Below are 22639 nucleotides of genomic sequence, written 5' to 3'. Positions count from 1 at the left end.
GCCTCTGTTCACTTTCCTTTCGTTTAGGGAGATTTAGAGAGCGCGCACACACACACACACACACACAAAACCTTGCCATTAAGTAATCTGGCTGTTCTGTCTGTAGTGCTTTATCTCACGCTCATGAAAAAAGCTGATTTATTATTTGTGTGTAGCGTGGTGTGTATTGTCAACCCTGTTCTGTCCACTGTATTATATGTGAACCACATTCTGCTGAAATAGTGGGACTCTGTCATCTAGGTTTCTGGAGCCCAGTCTTCTAAGGATTTCCACATATAGAACAGCCCTAAACAGAAATCTCTGTGTGTCTGAGAAGGCTGAAGAGGAAAGCATGACCGTAGAAGGTGGCGTTTAAAGGTTAGGTTTCAGAAAATGTCCCAAAAATCCCTGTGTGTCTGTAAATGACCTTGGCCTTTTCCACTTCAGAGGGCAGTTATTGTACAGACTCTTGAGTTTGCTGCTGCTGCTGCTGTTTTATAAGAAATGTTTTATAGTCTAATAGAAGATTATTTGAAAGATAAACTAAGAGAAAACATATAAAGTAAAAAGCAAAAATAGGAGTATGTATGTATAGAAAGTTTTGGTATTAAGAAACCAACTGGACCACTGGAGTGCAGCGCGGAGATGAGCATGGTTAAGAGTGCAAATTGCAGCGTGCAAAATAAGCAAACTGTGATTGAGCAACATAATGAAGGTGAGCAGGAGCTACACAATATTGGGGAAGAACTGACATTGTGAGATTTATTTCGCCTATATATTATGATATTTAAAAGTACAGGAATTTTCAACAGATTTGGGGGCTCACAGCGAATGTGTTATGGGACAGCACAAAGAACTCCAGGTATTTGTCTCTGATCTCGCGTAAAAACCTTGTTTCCTAACTGGCCACTTTACAGAAGAAGGAAAATCTTTTCAACTTCTAATGGAAGTGTAATCATAATCATCAAATTTGTGACATAATTTGAATCTGGCAGTTATTCTTACATAAAATGTCACGATGAATGGACCAATATAAATGCTCCAAAATACCTGAAGTTCTTTGTGCCGTCCCGTAACAGTTTTTTTTTTTCTTTTCCTGTATCTTCTGTAAGTTTACAAGGTTTTTGCATGACCGCAAGGATCTATATAAACCTCATGACTTTTAAAAAAAGGTAGACAAGGCAAAGACGATGCTTCCTTCTTCTCCTTACTGGCTGAACTTTTTTTACCCATTGCCATTTACATCCAGTTAACATGTCCCCACCTGCACCCTGGGAACTGAAGCAGTAAAAAAATCACACCGTCATGTTCCAGATGACAGGAGGGTTTCTTTGCTCCTCCCTGTCTTTCATTGTGCTTCTCTTATCTCATCTCAATTGAACCCCCCCCCCCTCTCTCTTTCTTTCTCACACTCATTGTTCCTCTGATCCTGTTTGCTCAATTATCATCTCTTAAAGGAGTAACGCTGTCCACCAGCCTGTGGGAACTTCTTGATAAGTGTGTGTGTAGGGGTGTGTATTATGGTCATTTTCTGTTATATTTTTGTTATAAAGAAAACTCTCTAGTTTGTGTGTAGTATGTTTTCCGGTGTGCCCATAGAAAAGCATCAACACTTCTCTAATACCCACACTGTCAAAATGTAGAACCGCCAGTAGGCGATATTCTCATAATAAATAAATAAAGAGGCCATTGATCCATTCAGTGGGCTATTACTGCACCCATGGTGAACTTCTGGTGCCCATTTTTGATATGTAGATTGTCATCTATTGTGGCTTGGAATCTCATTTTAAGTGTTACATCCTGGTTATTTAGCCTTCAAGTAAGTTTAATAATGATTAAGCTTGCTGAGACCTGAACCATAGAGTGTTTGAAGAACCTAACCCAAGGTCCCGTGGGTTAGAGGAAGATAATGCTCCCCAGCACTAAGCTGTGGAGCAGTAGAAGTGTGTTCTCTGAGATGCTGCTGCTCCATCCAGTTCTTTTGGGATGAGTTGGGGATGAGGTAAGGTGGTGATCATCCAACATCCTGACCTTATTAGTGCTCTTATCACTGAATTCAATCAAATGCTCACAGTGAGGCTGTGCAGCACAAAATCTAGTAGAAAGACTTCCCTGGACAGTAGAGACCACAAAACTCTAGATTTTGGAAGAAACAATGAATAAGCAGGTGCCCCAATTCTGTCCCAATTTGTCCATTTAATGTTGATCAGTCTATTTGGGATTACAGCTCAAACATTCTCTCATTAGGCTAAAAGTGTTGGACCTGATCTGAACAACTGTGTAAACTGGTATGTCTTAGAAGCAGGTTGGTAACTTGCAGGTTCTGTTGTGCTGTGTTGGGATCACAAACATTGCTCTCACAGTTGTCAATCATAAAAATCCACTAAGATTTAATGACCCTTGTCCTTTAAAATGGTAAACTAGTACATTTGCAACACATGCAAAATCTAGGGACAAATCTGACCGGGTTTGAAAGACCTGGCCTGCACTGGCTGGTAAGATTAGAAACCTAATGCGACGGACGGCTGCCCAGGAAACCCAAGCTCCCAAATAACTTGCAGGAATTCTATTGAGTGAGACGGATTCTGTTGGGTTATGTGAATGAAGAATGGAGAAAAGCTAAGGAAGCTAAGCACGGCTATAGCTCCCAACGTTAACCATTTGTAGCTTTTCAGATGAGCTAGTTGGTGTGAATTCTTTTGGAGTTTGGACAGGAAGGATAGTCCTAAGGCTAACAGGTGTCCTCACTCGTGCGCACGCACACACATTTGTACACACACAATTAGCCACACACCCTCGGGGAGGGGGCTTGAGCAAGGGGTGGAGGTATTTGCTCCTGGCGTCTACAAAAATGTGGGAACACTTGCTGTTTTATGCTGCAGTGATTTTCTTTAGTGCCCGTCTTAGTGTGAACTTGAATGGAGCCTTTGGGACAGCGAGCACTGGACGTTTACCTCATGTAGTGCTTGGTAGGAGGTTAGTTTAAAGCTACAGCTCTTAAACAATTAAAGGTTTTTTTTATGGCCTGAATTCTCTCCACCACCAAAAATGCGCACACAGGCATGCACACAGCAGAAAAGCCCCTGAGGGACAGGTGAAGGACAACAACCTCAGTTTAGCCTTTTAACTTGACTGTGAAACTGAACAATGTGCACATGTAGCGGTTATTGAATCCATATGTCCACGTTACAGATGTATGAAACCTTTATGGATGTTTAAGGTGATAGTCAGGCACACAAAATGCACAATTTTGTGTTTTTTAGTGTTTTAATTGGCGCTATTTACAAATGGATCTTAGAACACTTTATGATTGCTGCAGTAAGATTTTGTCACAGCTTTTCATACTGAATCACTGAGTCATGACTAGCAGGTTAGCTTGTGGCCAGAGTGTTGGATTAATGTACAATAAAGCAGAGCTTGGGTTTCACAGATTCTGTTAACTGCTATAAACTGAAAATGGAAACATCAGAAATTGTAACAGTTTCCTGAAGATGTAGTCTGATTGAGCAGTTTAAGTAATTCTCACTTTCAGGCAGTTGCTAGGCAGTTGCTAGGCAGTTGCTAGGCAGTTGCTAGGCAGTTGCTTTGTGGCGTGGCCTCAGTGGCGTGAATATGTTTTTGCTAGGTGGTTGCGATGGTGTCGCTAATGTACTATAAAGCAGAGCTTGTGTTTCACAGATTGTGTTCAACTGCTATAAACTGAAAATGGGAACATCAAAAATTGTGGTCAGTGGCGTGAAGATGTTTTGGCTTGGTGGTTGCTATGGTGTTGCTAGGTGGTTGCTATGGTATCCCAAGTGGTTTGCTAGGTGATTACTATGGTGTTGCAATGGGAATTGTTGTTGTTTTTTTTTAGATTACAATGGCATTGCTAGGGGGTTGCTGTGGTATCTTTTGTGGTTGTGATGATGTTGCTATGGTCTTGCTTTGTCGTTTCTGTGGAGTTTAATGGTTGTTAGGGTTGTATCCCAGATGGTGGCTGTGGTGTCTCAGATGATTGCTAATGTTTTGACAAGTAGATAGAGTTTGAATATCTGGAATGTCTGGAAATCTATGTGACGAGGTAGCCGGCAAAATTCCAGCAGAAGAATGAAAAGAAAATGCAAGAAATCATTATACATTTATCTAAGCTGAATTTAGTCACCTATTATTGGATATAATTGGATTTAATTGAATTATGAGTTTTGCAATCCGTAACCATGCATTCTGGATTTGTGACAATGAAACGTGGAGAAGATCTTGTGTATTTATTAGGAACTGTTTGAACACCAAAGTTTGCGGACTATCAACACCAATCAGTACCTCACTCCAACATGTTCCTGTCACATACCAGTCTTTTCTTGCCTCATCTCGTCAGTAGATTTTGCCCAGAGTATTATTATTATTATTATTATTATAATAATTTGTAAATGTATAATTACATCTCTAGTGTTCAACCTAGCTATAAACTCACATGTCTGGCTGTATCCAGGCTTCAGCAGCTATGAAGTATGTCCATCTTTGGGGTGTGTGCCGTGTCGTCGTTGTCAGCACAACAGGTGTCCTTTTCCTCCCAGAACATTGATACCACCCCATTGTATTGTTTGACAACCCACATGGTATAGACCCTTCTGTTGTGGGCGGAGGTTACGTTGTGGTTTGATGGGTGGCTGAGGTTGCTGGCTGTTTGCCATCTGTTGCCTTTATGAATCTGTCATTCGTCAGGTCTGTGTGGTGTGGATGGTGTGGACAGCTCTGCATATTATGCTTTTCATCAAGTCCTTCTGCTTGGGATTCCCCCTATCTGCATCAATCTTTCAGTTTTTTAACAGCTATTGTACATAAAGTGGGGTTTTCTGAAAGCTGTGATGGGGCTGCTCAGTAAGGAGACAATAGTGCAGGTCTAATGTGCTGTGGGTAGCAATTTTCTTCTTTTACTTTGCATATTCATATTTATTTATTTGTCTAGTTTACATTTCTCTGTATATCTGAACATATAGATCTTTGTGGGACCCATGACAATTTAAAGAACATTTTGACTGTTGTTGTCAGTGGTTCTTTGCCTGGGTTCTTCACATTGGTGTTAAACCTTTTTATAGATAGTTTTATAGCACCAGAAAGGACTTCATAATTGTTACAAGTCAAAGAACCCTTGTTGGTGCTATTATAGAACCCTTTTGCTCGGGGTATAGTTGGAGTGTAACGGTACACAAAAGTCGCGATTTGGTTTAAACCACGGTTTGGACATCACAGTACTCAACTTCAGTACAGTAGGGAAAAAGTAGCCCACATGCAAAATTTTTTTGTTTGTTTGTTTAAAAAAAAAAAATCGGACACTAATCAGCTTGGGCTGAGCTTAGCATGGCATGTTGCTAACTTGCTAGCAGCTTACAGCTTGGTATCCGCCCTGATTTGCTGTGTATTTAGTTTCATTAAGAGCATATTAATACAGTTCAGTAATATTTAGACAGACATTAAAGGGTTGGTTTACAGCTTAAAGATTGGTCTTACTTTAAAGTATAGTTTTGTTTAGCTATGGCTGTTGTTCAATATCTATTTATTTTTATTAATTATTCCTTTTTTTCTTGTCTTGTGTATTTTTTTGCAATGCTTTGCATTGCTGTTGTATAAAGAGGTGCTACACAAAAAAAGCCTTGCCGTGCCTGATCACCCTTACTATTTGCATTCGTTTCTTCGTGAGTCTCAGGCTTCTGAACTTTGGTTTTGCGTTATGTTAATAACTGTACTCTTATGGTCTGTACCGTGGCGATTCGGTGTGACTACACATACTGTCATAAGTGTAGTTTCTTAGGAATGTCGAAGTCTCACCATGGTCAGTATTTGGGTATATTCTACTCTGGAATAAATCTTTGACTTAAGTATTTAACAACTTTAATAGTGGCAGTAATGATTAAACTATGCATTGTGCGGCTCTAATGAAACAAAGTTACAAATCTTCCCAATGGTTTGTTCCTGTTCAGGTTGGGACTGATGCCAGGTTTGACCTTCTAACTGCAGTAAATTCAGCATATTAACCTTCAGTGCTGTAAATAATGATGGAGCCCAATAGTAAAGCTACAGAAGGATGCTGGGGTAGCTGTGCGTTTGAGTTGGTGGTTTGTAGGGGGGGATGTAGGGGGCTTTGAACTGAGGAACAGGTCAAATTTTGGTACAGTTTAGGCACTGTTATTGTGCTGGGCTTCTGCATTCTTCTCAGCACAGCTTAATAGGCAGAGGCAGTGGGATTGGACTTTTCCTAGAAACGGACGTCCCATTGCCCTGCAGTCCTTTTATTATAGCCGTTCTAATCCCCACAGCTACTGTGCTTTTTAAATTGTGTTCCTTGGACAGTTATTCACTCATAACTGCAGCGTGCACCCATAAAGGGCCATGTGTTAAACAGTGGTGGAACTCTATTATATACACACACACACACACACACACACACACACACACACTCTTATAAGAGCAGTGAGGATGTGTAAAACACTGATGACTTAATGAGAACCAGCTGAGGAAATCACTGGTAGCAAGATCTGGATTGGGACACACACACAGTCTTGCTCAAATTAAACTAGTATGCAGAAGATAATCCACCCCCTTGTACACCAATGTACACTATATTGCTCTTTCTAAACTACTTTACATTGCACTCCTTGCTGACACAGATGTGCAAATGCATATGCGCACACACACTGCCAATATATTAGGACTCTCTGAAGCAGAGAAACATGAACTTGAACTACAATGCCTAATGCGGTGGGCTAGAGGGGTATAAAGTCCCCCACAAATAATTGAGCTATAGAGCAGTGGAACTGTGCTCTCTGGAATGATTGCGCTTCATCCAATACTTTTGTAGGTGAGGTGAGGAGGTCATCATCCAACGTCTTTACTTCATTCTTGTTTCTGTATGCAATCAAATCCTTATAGCTATGCTCCAAAATGTAATACAAAGTCTTCCCTGGACAGTAGAGACAGTTACTCCCAACAAAAGCATGGATAAACTATTTAATACCCTTGATTTTGGTAGAAAGAAAATGAGTGATAAGGTGTCCCAATACTTTTGTCTCCATATAGTGTATATTCTAGTGTTCTTTAGCCGCTGTGAGGTTCAGAAAGCAAGAATCCAATTCATTTTTTCTTTCATTTTTACTCAGGCTCACTCCTTTCGACTCTTTAACTCACCTCTGCTCTCTTTCATTCTATCATCGTCTCGCCTCTTCATATCCCCTCTGACTCCCTGACTTGCTTGTTCACTGTCTGAGGTGTCCAGGCATGCATGACCAGTGTGTGGCTTTAGTGCATTCCTCCAGTTCAGGGGTTAGCCCAAAAATGTTAAGCAGTGGCTTCCAAATATACACACTTTATCTTGTGTGTGTGTGTGTGTGTGTGTGTGTGCACTCATACACGCGAGCCACTGGCAATTACGCTGCTGTTAGTTTGCCGTCTCTGCCTTCTCCAGGCCGAGTCATATTTCTCTGGAATGATCTCTTTCTGTGTATTTGAGGATTTGTGGACCTTTTTCAGAAGACCGGGATGCACTCGTTTATTTTTGTTTTCTGGCTTTTTCTTCATCCGGTTTAAAGTCAGAAATGAAATTGGGCTGTTTTACCTTTGTTAGTTCATGTCCTTGGTCATAGTAAGCACAGTCCATTTCCAAGAAAAAAAATATATACTCCACTAAAAAACACTGGTCAGTGTGCTCCCAGCTGCACATAGAGGCTCATATAAAACCTAGAAAAAAAACCTAGAAATAAAACATAGATATTTTTGCACTAGTGGTGGAAGATTCACAATAAAACTTCCAATTCTGCCACTAAAACACAGCTAACTTTAGCTAGTCTGAGAAGTTGGTGTGAGCAATTCTTGCTCTTGGGCTCCCCCTTTAGTCGGGAAGTATAATTTGCGCTTTGAGCCGCCACTAAAGGACACACATTTCTGGACAAGCTGAGAGATGCAGAACTGTCCTTGAAAGTGAGAGAAGCATGTGCACCGAGATGGTCGAGTAATATTACAGGATTTTACACAAATATGGCTTCTAGCATTGCGCAGTTACCGCAAGTGTTTTTTGGCTGCTTCCCCTAAGTTACATTGTGCAGTTAGTAACGTGCCAAGGCCAGAATGGCAATGACCGAGACAGTCAGTGGAGCATTAAAATGATTTTGAAGTTATTTATATATTTATATCATTATATTATTTATATAAGGACATATTGCTACATAGTTTTGGTTTAATCAGTCTCATAATTGAATCACTAATAATTTCAAATAATTATTTTGAAATATTGGCCAGCCCCATGCTGAATCACCAGTATTTCCTCACCCTCCTTCAGTGGGAGTGTAGTCTTCTTTGGCTTTCTAAGAACCCTGCTTTTTATGGTGCAATGGGTAACGCGATGCCCCGCCTACAATGATTCCCTGTTTCCCTGTCTAGTTGCACTCAAATCCGTCACTTACAGTAGTGTCAGAACAACATACACTTTCGTATGGTGTTCAGCAGTACATCTTTTATGTTGGTGTGCTTTTTAATGTTAGCATGTTTAGTCTGCTGAAAGAAGGAGGCCACCTGTCCTGAGGCTGTTAAATGCAGAAGAGGATTACTTGTGACATTTTACAATGTAAAGTAAAGGTCCTGATGCTCTGAAATAAGCGCTTTAATAGGGTACTTTGGCTCAGGGTCATGGTTAGGGTTGAGGTCAGTGAAGAGCTCAGAGATGTCCCCCGAAGGGAGACTATGTCAATAGAAGGTCATACCTCAAGTACCCTTATCTTGACCCCAATTCTAGCCTGCAGTTTTCGACATTAGTCAGTGCAAGGGTTGCAGTCTTATAAGCCAGTCTGCTGAGCTGAGCTGAGCTCTAAATCTGTGCTTATCGATCACTGTGGCTCAGTAGTCAATCAATATCTCAGCATGTCCCAGATAACAGCCAGAAAGAGAGCTTTCCCCTATGCTCCGCTAATGAGGGTGGACCTGATTTGTTTGAAATTCAGCATGGAACATGGGAGTTGGGTCATTAAAGAGATAAAAATCAATGTGACTTAAAGATGTGTGTGTGTGTGTGTGTGTGTGTATATGTGTGTGTGTATATATATATATATATATATATATATATATATATATATATATATATATATATATATATATATATAGATACAGATACTTTAATAATAATTCTATATTAGAAAACTCCCCAACATTAGTATCTAGGATTCCCCCTTATCACACATTGCGATCAGCACTTGGAGATTGGGAGGGAAAGCTAGCATTTTTTTATTTTATTTGGGCTGACCTCATCTGACCCACCCAGAGAGAACGAGGCTAGTTGTGCTCTCTGGAACTCCCAGCCATGAATGGTTGTGGCATCACAGAGGGTAGAACGGGCGATCTCCTAATGATGAGACGAACCTCTACCCAGTCAAAAAATGTATCGCATTACAGTTGTGGTTCTAGATAAGTGCTTCAGAAGTTCTTTTTGAATTTTATTCATTAATCTGAGGTTTGTCTGTAATAAATCTTCCCACGTCTGCTTAGTGGTGAAGCTCTTGCTGCTGGACAACAATAAAATATAATTATGACCCCATGTACGTTTAATCCTGTCTGACAGATTCTTCCCAATGTTAGATTACTGACTGATTTGACACACATTTGAAGGCCTCTTCTGTTTGCAGTACGTATCACTGCATTTCCAATAATAGTATTTTGCAGCCATGCGGCCATTTTCTGTATGCTCAGTCGAAGACGAATAGCAGAGTTATTTGTCAGTCCTTGGAGCAAACTAATGAGATGTTGTTTTTGTTATTTTGTTTTGTGGAGCAATTCGGGTCAGATTTCTCCTATTCTGCTATGCACAATGTCCCTGTATCCCGTAAAGAGAAACTGCTTAGGACCAAAACAAGGCCATGACCGAATCAGTGTTCACCAATCCCCTGATGCAGCACAGACGGTTCACATTCATTGCCGAGTTGACGGCGCTCACTCTTGACGTGATTCTGTTTGAATTGGAACAGAAGCTCATAGCAGGGCTGCAGAATGCTCTCAGTGACGGATGTGCTTCGGAATTGGAGCGGTGTCACTCTGCTGCTGCGTGCCCCAGTCTCCCTGTTTGTTTTTGTTCATTCAGACGGAAAATTCCTCAGAATATCCCTCCCCCCATTTTTTTTATATAGCTCTGTTGGCCTTTGTAATTAAATAACGAGTTTTGGCCCAGCAGGGTTTCTGGACACAGTGGCTGGTATAGCTTCACTCTAGGCCAAAAGAGCCAGTGCTTTTATGTGTGTTGTTGGCTGGTTAACGTACAAAAAAAAAGATCTTCATGCAAAGTGAAATCATTGGTCTGCTACACTGGAGAACTTTGTCTTTAATTGAGAATTTCATACATCATAGGTCAGTGTAACTTGTGTGTACATTCATTCACAATGGGAATCAATGGGCTATTGTATGGTCACAGTTTCAGCTGGATTCTCTTGCTTGATTGATCATCTTGGCTGATATAACCGTGCTTTGCTATTGATTTTTAAAGCCTTTACTTTGACTCAGAATCTAAATACTGGCGATGTGTTCATGCTGTGTTGTAAGATAGAGACATCAGTGCTCCCCCCTGGACGCTATGACAGGGCTGCTCATTCTTTCTGCTCACAGACACTGGTGTGATGGCTCAGTCATGCAGAGCAGTAGCTCAGGAGCTGTTGTGGTGTTTGAGGTCTTTATTGGGAAACTTTGTAAAAATTCTTAATGGAGCTTCAACTTGACCTTCAGAGGAGTGACGGTGTATAGCCTTCCCCATACCCTACTGACCTTTTGTATGGGCATCACTCATTCTCTCACAGAACTGGGGAAACAAGACGTGTGTGTGTGTGTGTGTGTGTGTGTGTGTGTGTGTGTGTGTGTGTGTGTGTGTGTGTGTGTGTGTGTGTGTGTGTGTGTGTGTGTGTGTGTGTGTGTGTGTGTGTACAGGAGAATGGCACTCTACTGTTGAGCTTCCAAAATTTTGTGTCTGGTCTGACCTTTTAATCTAAATCTACTCTAATGAAAATATACAGATAAACTGAGGCAGATGACATGGGCTATACCATCAGAATCCTGGTCAACAGCTTTACTTGTTTGTTTATTTTTTTACCCTTAATGAATTAACCTAGGAGAGATTATTGTGTTTTGGGCTTAGAAAGGTCTCACGCAGTACACTGTGTCCACCAATCAGATAGACCTGCATTCACCTAATTAAAATAATCACAATCTCCTCGGATTAGCCGTTTGTTCCGGCTCTAAGTCTGTGCTGATATTGGGTTAGGCCCAAAATTAAGCTAGCCAGTAGTCACACATGGATTAGTCAGCAGACCTTATGCAGTTGTATTTGTGTGTGTGACCCTGTTGTAGCTATAGAGAGGAACAGAGGGGTCAAAAATAGGTTTGCAGGAAGAATCAGAAATCCTCTGCTTGCTCAGTTCAACATTGTGGTGACCATTTACTTTAAGTTCTACCTTAATAGATCAGAATAAAAAATACAAATGTACAGTTTTTTCCACCTTTATAGAAATTAAGCTTTATTCTTTTCACCTCTTCACTACATAAATCATTTGGTAACACCCTAGTAGCCACCTGCAATGCCATAGCAAAGACCAGGCATAGCATAGAAACTGCCTAGCAGTCCAACAATCACAAAGCAACAACCATTCCTGCTGGATTGTAAGGAATGTTTCAGCCCAGTTCAGTGAAGTCCAGTACAGTTCAGTCAATCAGAACAGTGATCATTTACATATATCTATCTTAAAGTTACAGTAACACATTCAAGAAACTGATGACTTTCGACTGAATTTCGAATTTTTGGGTTATTAGACCACACGTCATAAGTGGGCCCTTTGTGGAGAAGCCTAAAATACATGATGTAGAAAGTGTTGGATTATGGTTTAGGTATTATGGTGTAGATGGTTCTATGCCTCATGTGGGTTAAATTCAGTGCATGACTATTGGAGTCAAAGATGGCCTGTGTAGTACGTTTCCTGTGTAGCAAATCACATCTTTTCTTCTCGCTGTAGTGTGTTATTAGTATCATTGCATTGTGATACAACGCTTGGTATCAATATCAATAAGTCCAAATTCTGGTGTATGCAAAGAGCTCACACATCCACTACATGTCATTACGCTCAGTGGTAATTGCTACATACGGTAGAGTATCCTGAGTAAGCTAATGATGTTTGAATTGGCTGTTCACACTTGAATTTTATTTCCCTGCAGCCTCACTAAGTTTTACGCTCATTCTCAGAGCGCTCGGTTAGAACTTCAACCAGTCATTCCTAATGGAACCAGACAGGCTCAGTCAGCCCAGAGTTTATGAATGCAGCACTAATAGGAGATTGTCACTGCTGCAAGGAAGCAATTATAATGGCATCAGCAAGCACTGCGCTGTGCCAGGAGGTTGGCATAAAGCGCACAGGATATTCCAGAGTTAAACTTGGGGCACTTAAATGCAGAGTGGGAGCGCAAGACAGAGGAAAAACAACAAAGGCGAGAGTTTTTTTTATGGGTTAATTATAGCTCACTGTGGCCATTCAAACGCTGGCACTGCGAGCTTTAAGAGAAACCGCTTAACAGGCCCTGAAAATGACGGCCCTGTCAGGTTTGTCTCTGTGATGTCAGGCCGTTTTGGTCAGAGCTGTGAGGTTGTGTTTTGTTGTTTTTGTTTTTTGTTGTTTTTGTTTTTTGTGTCTGTGTGTGTCTGTGTGTGTGTCTGTGTGTGTGTCTGTGTGTGTGTCTGTGTGTGTGTCTGTGTGTGTGTCTGTGTGTGCCCAAAACCGCAAAGAAGGAAAGAGAGCCAACAATGCAGATGTTGGTCAGTGGATTTTGCCACAGCATGGTCATTTTCATGCGAAAGGGTGTGCAAAAAAACGTTGCAAAAAAACGTGTGCAAAAAAGTTTCTGATCTTTTATGTCAGCTAAAAAAGATTATTCCATTTTTGGAGCTACGACTGCATGGAGGATGGTGGAACTGTTGGTATTAATAGAGGTTTTCTTCTGAAGAGATTTCAGATTGGTTTAAATGGTTGCTTTTGTTTGTCTGCTTAATCAATGAAGGAAATAAGAGCTGGACTGTCAGATTAGCAGTGAAAAAACCCTTCCTCTGGGTTTCCTTGCCTCTTTTATAGAAGAATGTACCGCTGAAAGTATTGGACCACAGTTCAGCTTTCGTCAGCTATCGTTTGGTTTGGTCTGGAAAACCAACCATCATTAGACTCCCTCTGGTCTATGGGTACGTGAATAGCTTCGGCCTGCTGGATTGTTGGCATTTGAGCATTGTTTGAAAGCTGAGAGTCCTCTTTTTTGCATGCAAATTGGTGCCATTGTAGAACACAGAGTGTAGCAAGAGGGTGCAGATTGTTTTTAGGGAGTGAAGCAGTGGAGATTTTCTTTTTTTCTTTTTTTTTCTTCTTTTCTTTTCTTGTCTGTTTGGTGGCTCGATGGCTTGTTTCGATTGGTTTGAGGTTTTTTGGGGCCAGAGTTGAGACTAGTGTGTGAGATCTTGTGGCATAAGAAGAATGATGTCACCTCAGAGAGAGCCAGAAGGGGACAAAGCATTGTGGGGGTGGGGTGGGTGTGGGTGTGGGTTTGGGTTTGAGTGGGTGTGTTAGTAATGGTAAAATTGAGACTAAACAGCTACAGCTACTAACCTCAGACATACATTTTCCGCACACTTGTAATTGTTTGCGAACCCTCTGCGTTTTCTTTCGCATAAGAAGTTCTCATAAATTACGCAAGGCCTTAGCTTATTTAACGTCAGGCTATAGCTGTGTGATATGGAACACAGGCTGTAATTTATGCCTGCACTTTTCTGAAGTGGCTTTCATGTTTCAGCCCGTTTTTGTCCTCTGGTTTCCCCTTTTTCCCACCCTGCTCTATTTGCATGGAACTAGTGCAGTAAGAAAATACAACCAAGCATTCATTTTGGGTTATGACCTCATCTCCCCCATCGTCATCTGCCAAAAGCTGTAGAGAGAAGTGGCTTGGCAGCTACTGTCTGACCCGGTCACGCCCACTATTACATGATTGAGCTTTTCTGTCTGTGTGTTCTTGTCTAAATGTTGTCTAGAGGGAGGGTTTCTCTGTCCTCGCTGAATGTTACCTGAGGGAGTGTTTGGTGGACAAGAAAAAACCAGCCCAGCTGTTGAAAACCAATTGTGCCCACAAGTATTAACTGGAATGCAGTAAGGGTAGGCAGTATTGCAGACATATAATAATGCTGCTGGAGCTTTAAAACTGTTATATGGAGTTCTTAGTACCACGACTTCTATTTGTGATATAATATACATTTGGTCAGCCCCCAATGTCTGTATGATGTACTCCAGCCCTGTAGTACGGTACACAGTAATGATAAATGATATAGTAATGATACTGGGTACTATACTACATAGTGATATAAGAAAGCAGCATACAGTTTACTGTCAATAGTGGCACAGTATGCTGTGTACAGTATATGCTGGCACAGTATGCTGTGTACAGTATATGCTGGTACAGTATACAGTATATGCTGGTACAGTATACAGTCTATACTACATACTGGTACAGTATACAGTGTATTCTGGTACAGTATACAGTGTATTCTGGTACAGTATACAGTGTGTATTTTGGTACAGTATGTAGTATTCATAATATACTTGCAGTAAACAGTGTATATTGGTATGAACTACATACTGGTGCAGCGTACTGTATACTGTATCCAGTATGTATTTGTGCAGTATGGACTATGGAGTTTATATTTGTTAGACTGCCTTACCTGGCATTATTTAAAATAGGCGTATATGTGCAGTACACAGTATCCTGTATATATGTATGTTATATGTCAAATATGGCAAATAAATACTGGTGATATAAATTAGGGGTGTAACAATGCATTGAAAAATTACAATGCATAAACATGCCAATGTGCATTGTGGAGAATGGACATTCTATTAAGTGTATCTGATGCAGCTTCACCATCAACATTTGCTTCCCATTCCGCATCAACCAACGCCCAACTCCAGCTCAGTCACGTCTTGCTTGACACTCCTGCTCCCTCCTAGCTCTGTCTTTACAAGTTTTATTTATTTATTTATATTATTGCAGTATAAAACATGCTGGTGCACATTGGTTGTTTTTTTAATGTGCTATAGAAAGAGCTTTTACTTATACTGGTGCAGGTGCGCAGGCTTCAAGATAGACAGTTCAGGCTGTGTTGAGGCATAGTTTCACAAAACAAGCATATTGCTTTATGTGCTTCCGAACTATTCGTGATCATGAAAGCACTCTGAAGACGGGGGGCTTGCTATACATGCCTGTTGGCAACTTGAGTCATTACACATTCTGTAATCCTACCAAATCTGTTGTTAAAAGCATACTGCATAGTTCACATGTAAATGGTTCTAAAAGTAAACCCCTAAAAACGGTGCTACATTACTTTAGTTCTCTTACCTTTCTTTGACTTGCAGGATTGAGAGTAATGTGCTCTCCATTGGAAGTTTGAGTTTTGGTGTTCTTGTTGTTTGGGGCTGCTAGCTAGCTAGATTGGCCATACCTCCACTATGGCTCATGTTACTGGCAAGTGAGCAAGACCCACTGTAAATGACTGCTTTGTGTATGAAAGGTAAGTGGTTAGATGTGAAACACAAGCGCTGTAGTTTACTGAAGTGCTGAGTGACCGCTTCAGAAGGCCTTTTGTCCCTGTTTTATACAGTATTCTGTCCCTCTCCCCAGTTTCAGAAAGCCTTCCCTGGGCGGTAGAGTGAGTTACTCTAACTCTTTATTTTTTAATAATTTTTTAATAATTAATGTGTTTTTTTTATAAATCTAAGATCAGTAATATCATATTCCAAGTTAACATGTTGGGCTTCCGACATTGAGTGAAGGTTGGATTGTTGTTATGGGTTCTTGTGAACTTAACACCTGACCCTACCATGATTTGATGGGTCCAAATTGAAGGCGCAGTGAAGTAGTGTTAAAGACAAGTAAAAAGGCTAAAGCTTCTTTTATTAAACTTCGCATCTTTATTACACTGCAAACCTCTACAATAAGTCAACACTGAACACTAGGCCGAAATGAAATAGCTGAGGTGAACTGCTTTGATTCCACTTGAAATGAAGCAGGTTCTCTCCTTTGGGAGTGAGCATTAAGATGTAATATCTGAAGATTATACTTCTGGCAGACAGTTCTACAGTTCTGAAGTAGTCCTTATGAGCATAAATGGTTCAGACATGTAAAGGTATAATTGTGAGGGGATTGGAGGTTTGAGAACAAAATGATAACTTTCCACTCACATGTCTCTTACTAAGCTGCTAACAATCATGTATTTCTCTCAGCAGGGCTCTGACCTGAATAAGGAGCTCATTAGAAACCCAGCCTCACGACTTAATACCGAATGAGTCATTTCCCTCATCTGATTTACTCACCATCTAACTGTCTGTGTTTGTTCTACAGGTGGGGTTTCTGTTGTATGGCTGTGCTTGTAACTACTGGACAGTGACTGGAGTCAGCAGAGGTAAGATTGTACAGTCATTTGTTTTTTTTTTTTGGTTGCTTTTCTGTGCTAAATGCTAAGCTAAACTGCTGGGTCTGTGTATTTTCCCAAAACAAGTTTGTTCTGACTGACTGATTGATTCATACACATGATAGCATTGCATATGTTTCTCAGGCTAAGCTTACAGAGCTAACAGACTAAGGGCTGGTCCCTGGAACCAGATTAGAGGAATATTCTACAATTGCCCGTTGGCATCTGTTGCTAGTGTGTGTTGAGCTGGCAGGTCTTTCCATAGAGAGAAGCATGTCAAAGTGATGGACCGTGGTAACCGGCCATATGTTGCAGATCTGGTAGATAAAGATTATATTGAAAAATGCTTTCAGAGCTTAGAAATGTGGAGCTGCTGTCTAGTCTAGTCCAAAACTGGGCTTAGTCTTTGTGAGAAACTGTCACAGAGCTCTTGTATATGATCTATGTACTTTTATCACACAAAGAAAGTTCTAAACCACTGTATGTCCATATGTCTGTGGACACCCCTTTTAATAAATGCAGGTGCTTTAAGTTGCACTCACTGCTCACACAGATGTGCTTATGCACGCACGGCTTTTCTAGTGTAGAGAGGTAATGCCAATAGAATAGGACTCTCTGGAGCAGATAAACATGAACCTATTGGCACCATGACTAATGCCAGGTGTGCGCTAGAGGGGTATAAAGCCACCCAGCATAGAGATGTGAAGGAGTTTGGTATGAGCTGGGGTGGTGATCATTTAATGTCCTAATTGACACTCTTGTCACTGAATGCAATCAAATCCTCACAGCAATACTCTAAAATCTGACAGAAAGCCTTCCCTGGACAGTATACTCTTGTTCATATAGTGTAGATTGTAAATGTACCTTTTTCCACATACAGAGCTTAACATAATGTAAATCTGACAGTTTATACAAAATATAAGACAAATGGACCAATAGAAATGCTCCAAAATTAGTTATTAAGGTTGTTTTCTTCTTCTTCTCTAGTTGTCATTTTGAAGATACAAGGTCTTTGCGTGATCGCAGCGGTATACTTTTAACACGCACACAGACACGCACACACAATTGCACTAGGCCGCTGCCCATGGGCCTTAACACAACACTTATAACAAATGTGCTTCTCTAACCACAAGCCTGCACTCTTGAAGAGCTATTCCTAGTGTAGAGGCCTGCTTTCAATTACCCGAGAGAGAGAAAGAGAGAGAGAGAGAGAGAGAAAGGGCACAGGGCGGCCTCCCAACAGTAGCATTTATCCGTTTGTTTTCATATTTCCCTTTCTCCGAATAGCACCCCCCACCTCCCCACTCCCCAACACACACACACACACACATACGTTCCATCACACTGTGGCCTGGCTCTTGTTCTTTCGTTCTGACCCTGGTTAAGTAAATGGGACCTTGATCCGGCTTTCTTTTTCTGTTCGCCTGTATGCCAGTCTTTCCTCATCCTCCAGGGCATGGTCATACACACACGAGTTTGCGCCCACACACGAATGCTCACACACAGAAAGCCCCCCTGTTTTGATTACTCTGGGAAATTTGAGAGTACAGTCAATCTCGTCTCGCTCTGTCGCGCTCTATCGGGTTGGAAGTTGTGGGGGTGATGGTCGGCAGTGATTTTAGTGTATTCAGAGGGTCACTAAATCCTGGTGCAGTTATACAAGCTCTATCCAAACAGAATACTGTCATTTCCTCATATTTGCTGTTGGAACATTAATGTAATTCAAGTGTGTGTGTACACACACCCACACATACACACAGACTCTGAATCGGGAAGTGGAATTTGTGCTCAAGAAGGACTTGCTTACATGTATTTCTGGGCTTTTGAGAGATACAAAACTGTCATGGAAAGTGAAAAGGCATGTGGGCTGATGGGTAGAATAGTTTTAAAGGATATGACACTAATATGAGCATTGCCCCAGCCACTACACTAAAGTTACATAGTGCAGTTAACAGCTTGCTGAACTGGAGTAGCCATGATGTATTTGCTGTTCTCCTTATTACATGTCAATGGAGAATCACAATGGGTTAGCTAGCTGTAGCTGTTATTTTATAATAAAAATGCTACATAATGTTGCATTAAATTCATTTTGTGCTGTGTAATGTCTCAACGTTGCTTTTAAAAGGTTGATAGTAGGATGGGGAGGCAATACAGTAATTGGATATATTACAGTATTTATAAAACTACAGCTGTATAGAAAAAAAAATTACTATGTCTGTCACATTCACATTTTATTAATGGGAGGAAAAGTAAGGCTCACTGATTTGGTGCTCTGACACCCTTTGCTGTAGCCATTTGCTAATTTGGTCTCAAATTAATGTAGTTGTAGTTTGTTTTTGGATTAAAACTTTCTTTAGAACTCATGTAGTTTGGGACCAAATAAACAAGTGATATTTAAAAGGAAAAATCTGTAGCTGCACATGTGTAGGTTCCCTGTAATGGAATTGTTTTGGTGCATAATGGTGTGTGGGTGTCTGCACGCAGGTGTGTGTGTTGGGGGGGTGGGGGGGTGGGGTTGGTATGGTTGTTCTGCTGAGCTGTGGGGGAGCTACAGTACATCGGGAGGTTTTCCGTAAACTGAGCCTTGCCCCTCTGCCCTGTCTCTGTGTGTTTACTCAGCTGTTCTCACACGCACAAATGAACAAACACTCGCATACACACACAAACGTTCACAAAATTACATTGCTGCACACACCCGCTCACCTATGTACGTAAGCACATAGGCTGCTTGCACAGATGTGCTGAAGAGCCAGAACATTAGGACCTGTAAAAGTGATGGTCATCTGCGTGCCACCAAAGCAGCTCACTCTACCAGACCTGAAGGTGCCCTGGGGAATCTAGCTTCAGGGTGTTTGCATTAGACCCTTTATCGCTTGTCAGTGGCAATGTGGAACCGCTACAGACCTGATTTGCTGATTCTGCACATTCTACTACTTAACAGCGTTCACGAACCTGACCATCCAAGTGAGAAAACAAGACTACTCAGACCAGGCGACCTTCTTTCGTTGCACTGAGGTCCAGTCCAAACGCTTGTGTACCTATTGTAGGCACTATTGATGGTGGACAGGTGTTGGCATGGATAGTCCTATTTGTGTGCCACAGTAGCCTTTCTGTTGGTTCCTCTTAGATGGTGTAGCCTTTGTTGCCCTTACACACCAGTAAGTCTTGGGTGCCCAACACCCTTTCTCTGGTTTTTGAGTTGTTCTTACCTACCAAATGACTATTGACCGCTGGCCAGGAGCACTCCATAAGCCTTGCCGTTATCTTCTGTTACATGCATACATGTATGTTACATGCAGTGGTCGGTTGCAGTACACAATAAAGGCTGTGGGAACGTGTGTGTGTGTGTGTGTGTGTGTGTGTGTGTGTGTGTGTGTGTGTGTGTGTGTGTGTGTGTGTGTGTGTGTGTGTGTGGTGAACCTTCGCAGGGAAGGAGGAAGCCAGCCTGAAAGAGCGGAACCACAGTCAGTCAAACTCCATTTAAGCTGTTGGTCAACACTTTAAAAGAAATCTGACATCCCATGTAATGTGATCACTGGAACCTAAATACACACACACACTCTTTAAACGTCCTTTCTTTCTCCTCCTGCGCGCCTGTTTTGAAACGCCAAATTACCACCACAGAATACAGCTGCGAGACAGGATTGTGTTCTGTTTAACACTGATCCTGTTCCATGTCCTAACAGTCTGAGAGCGGCGTGATCATATCTCCTCAGGCCATGTGGTTACATAGAGATGCCCAGGAAAGCTGCCTAATGGCACTGAGCACGCAGACACACACACAGAGAGAGAGAGAGAGAGAGAGAGAGAGAGAGAGACACACACACAGGAGTCTGGAGTGGATTACGAAGGCTCGGAGAGTATCAGACTTCTTAATGCAATCAGATCCCTGATGAGTAATCAGTAGAATCAAACTACACACCAGATAATGGCAGAATGCTGTACTGTACCTTCTGGCCTCAACAGAAGTATTAGTCTGACACGTTTCCACAGCTGAGGGAAAAATACCATGCAGCTGTCTCATCTCTTCTCTTTCCTTACTCCTGAGCTCCAAACCCAGAACAGAGAGGAACTCCCAGACTTCCCCCTGCCTTCGGGGGAATTCCCATCTCCGCCTTCAAGGGCATACAGAATCTCAGAAGGGGTCGAGGAAAGATTTCGCCGGCAGCCCCTCCAACCATAAACTCCACCCAAGGGAGGGAGTCTGCAAAGTCTACTATAGACTCGAGAGAGCACCAGATCCCAAAATGTCTTTTGTGGTGTTTTTATTTTTGTTGTTTTCGGCCCTGTGGCGGTGAGTTAGCCCCATCTATCGTAGATGATGTGTACTTTTAGCCAGGGGTTTGATCCGGTTTGAGGAGCAAAAATGGAAGAAAAAGAAAAAACCTCAAGCAAAGATTGATTAGTGTTAACAGGCCCACAGTTGGCCAAAAATATTCCCCCACACCATTACACCACCTCCACCAGCCTTGCCGAGGCAGGTTGGGTGAACAGATTTATTCTGTTGGCACCAAATTCTAACCATACCGTCTAATTAATCACACCAGGCTACGTTTTTCCAGTCTTCAGCTGTCCAGTTTTGGTGAGACTGTTCCCACTGCAGCCTCAGCTTTCTGGTCTTGGCTGACAGAAGCAGAATATCATGACGTCTTTGACTGTTTGCTCACTGTCTGAGCATGGCAACTGCAATCGACTTCGCTAAACTATAATCTACTATAGCTGAACTAAGCAATAGCTAATATTCGTTAATGCTAGCATACCTTAGATGGAGGCGAAGCAGTCTTACGTAAATGTGACTAGTTAAGCTAGCTACTGCTCAGACCATTTCATCCCTCCACCACACCCATCCCCCTTCCTCCTGCTTCTCCTTCTGTGCTTTTCTCTTCGTCCCTTTATCCGTCTGTCCTTCTGTTCCCCTTCTCCTTCTCCCCCCCCCCCCCCCCCCTCTCACCCTATCTGCTTTTCGTCTTCATCCATAAATCCAAGGTGACTTCCCCTCAGAATATGAGTTGTGTGGAAGGAACATGACAGTTGTCGGAACAGGCAGACAGAAGTAATCAAATCAGCTCGTACATCATCGTGTTGTCCTGTGCTCTTGAGCGACGTCCTCTTTAACAGTCAGGAGTGGTCTATGGGATGTCTGAGAGGAAGGTTAGGACAGATGGAGGGAAGGAGAGATGGTCCTTCTTTCCACTAAGTGGAGTGTGAGTTGAGAATTGAACTCATATGGAGAGATTCTCAATACAAAGTGCGTCAAGTTCTGACTACCGTACTTGTACTAACCCCGTAGAACAGGAAGAGGCTTAATGGTTATTGGAACAGCAGCGTGTTGTGTACTGTTCTGCTAACATGACATCTCCAGAAATGTCGGCACAAATGTTCACGCAGGCTCTAAATTGATCATTCGACCACTTATTTCAAGTCTAAGCAACTCAGTTCTTTCCCCCCAAAAATATTTTCTTTCATGACTCAACAGAAGTAGTCGTTTGAATTTGTATTTACCTCCGCCTCTACCACACTGAGATTGGGGCGAAATGCTTCCTGTGATATTTGGATATTTGGACTATACTTGGTTAGAAAGCAGATTGAGAATCAGCTGTGGAGAAGCATTCAAGGAATAGTTTGGCCAAAATCAAATGTATTTGGACCCTCTCAAATGTCTTGTATCTGAACAGTTGTTTCTGTTTTGCAGTGGAGCTTCAAGGCTAATGCACCTATCAAGCAATATTATAGTGACATGCAAAAGTTTTGGCACCCAAAGAGATTTTTGCTCTTTCATAGCTTCTAGCAAAGTCACAGAGCTTAATTAGCTGGGATTTGGCTTGTTCACAGTATTTGTTAGGAAAGGCCAGGGCTGTGTCCTAATTTGCTTACTACACACTAATACTATAAGGGGTATATCGCTGCTGTCCAAAGAAAAACCTGCATCTTCATTGGTATTTTGGTTTGAATCCTGGTTTGAACCCAGAAGCTGCTCTGTACACTGTGTGAACACTTTTACATGAATGGACCAATAAAAACGCTCTAAATTACTTTGAATAAACTCTTATTGTACTTATTTTAACTTTCATTCAAAGTTAAGAACTTTGGAGATGAATGTTTTTCATGGGACAGCAACAGTATACTATACTAAGCTTAATAGTGTGGGTTTCGCAGGTTAACCCCCTGTTT

General features: G+C 41.6%; 1 protein-coding gene across 3 annotated transcripts in view; it reads left to right on the top strand.

The window, feature by feature from the left end:
- The window catches only part of plxnb1b (plexin b1b), a 99309-nt gene that overhangs the window by 15788 nt on the left and 60882 nt on the right, over nt 1-22639 (top strand). For all 3 annotated transcript variants that reach the window (XM_072684636.1, XM_072684635.1, XM_072684633.1), the window contains exon 2: nt 16399-16459. The gene's annotated coding sequence lies outside the window, so the exon portion shown is untranslated. The remainder of the gene's footprint in view (nt 1-16398; nt 16460-22639) is intronic.

This window comes from Salminus brasiliensis, chromosome 7, assembly GCF_030463535.1.
Source record: "Salminus brasiliensis chromosome 7, fSalBra1.hap2, whole genome shotgun sequence".
In the NCBI taxonomy this organism is placed as follows: Eukaryota; Metazoa; Chordata; class Actinopteri; order Characiformes; family Bryconidae; genus Salminus; species Salminus brasiliensis.
This window is presented reverse-complemented; position numbering and strand designations above follow the sequence as displayed.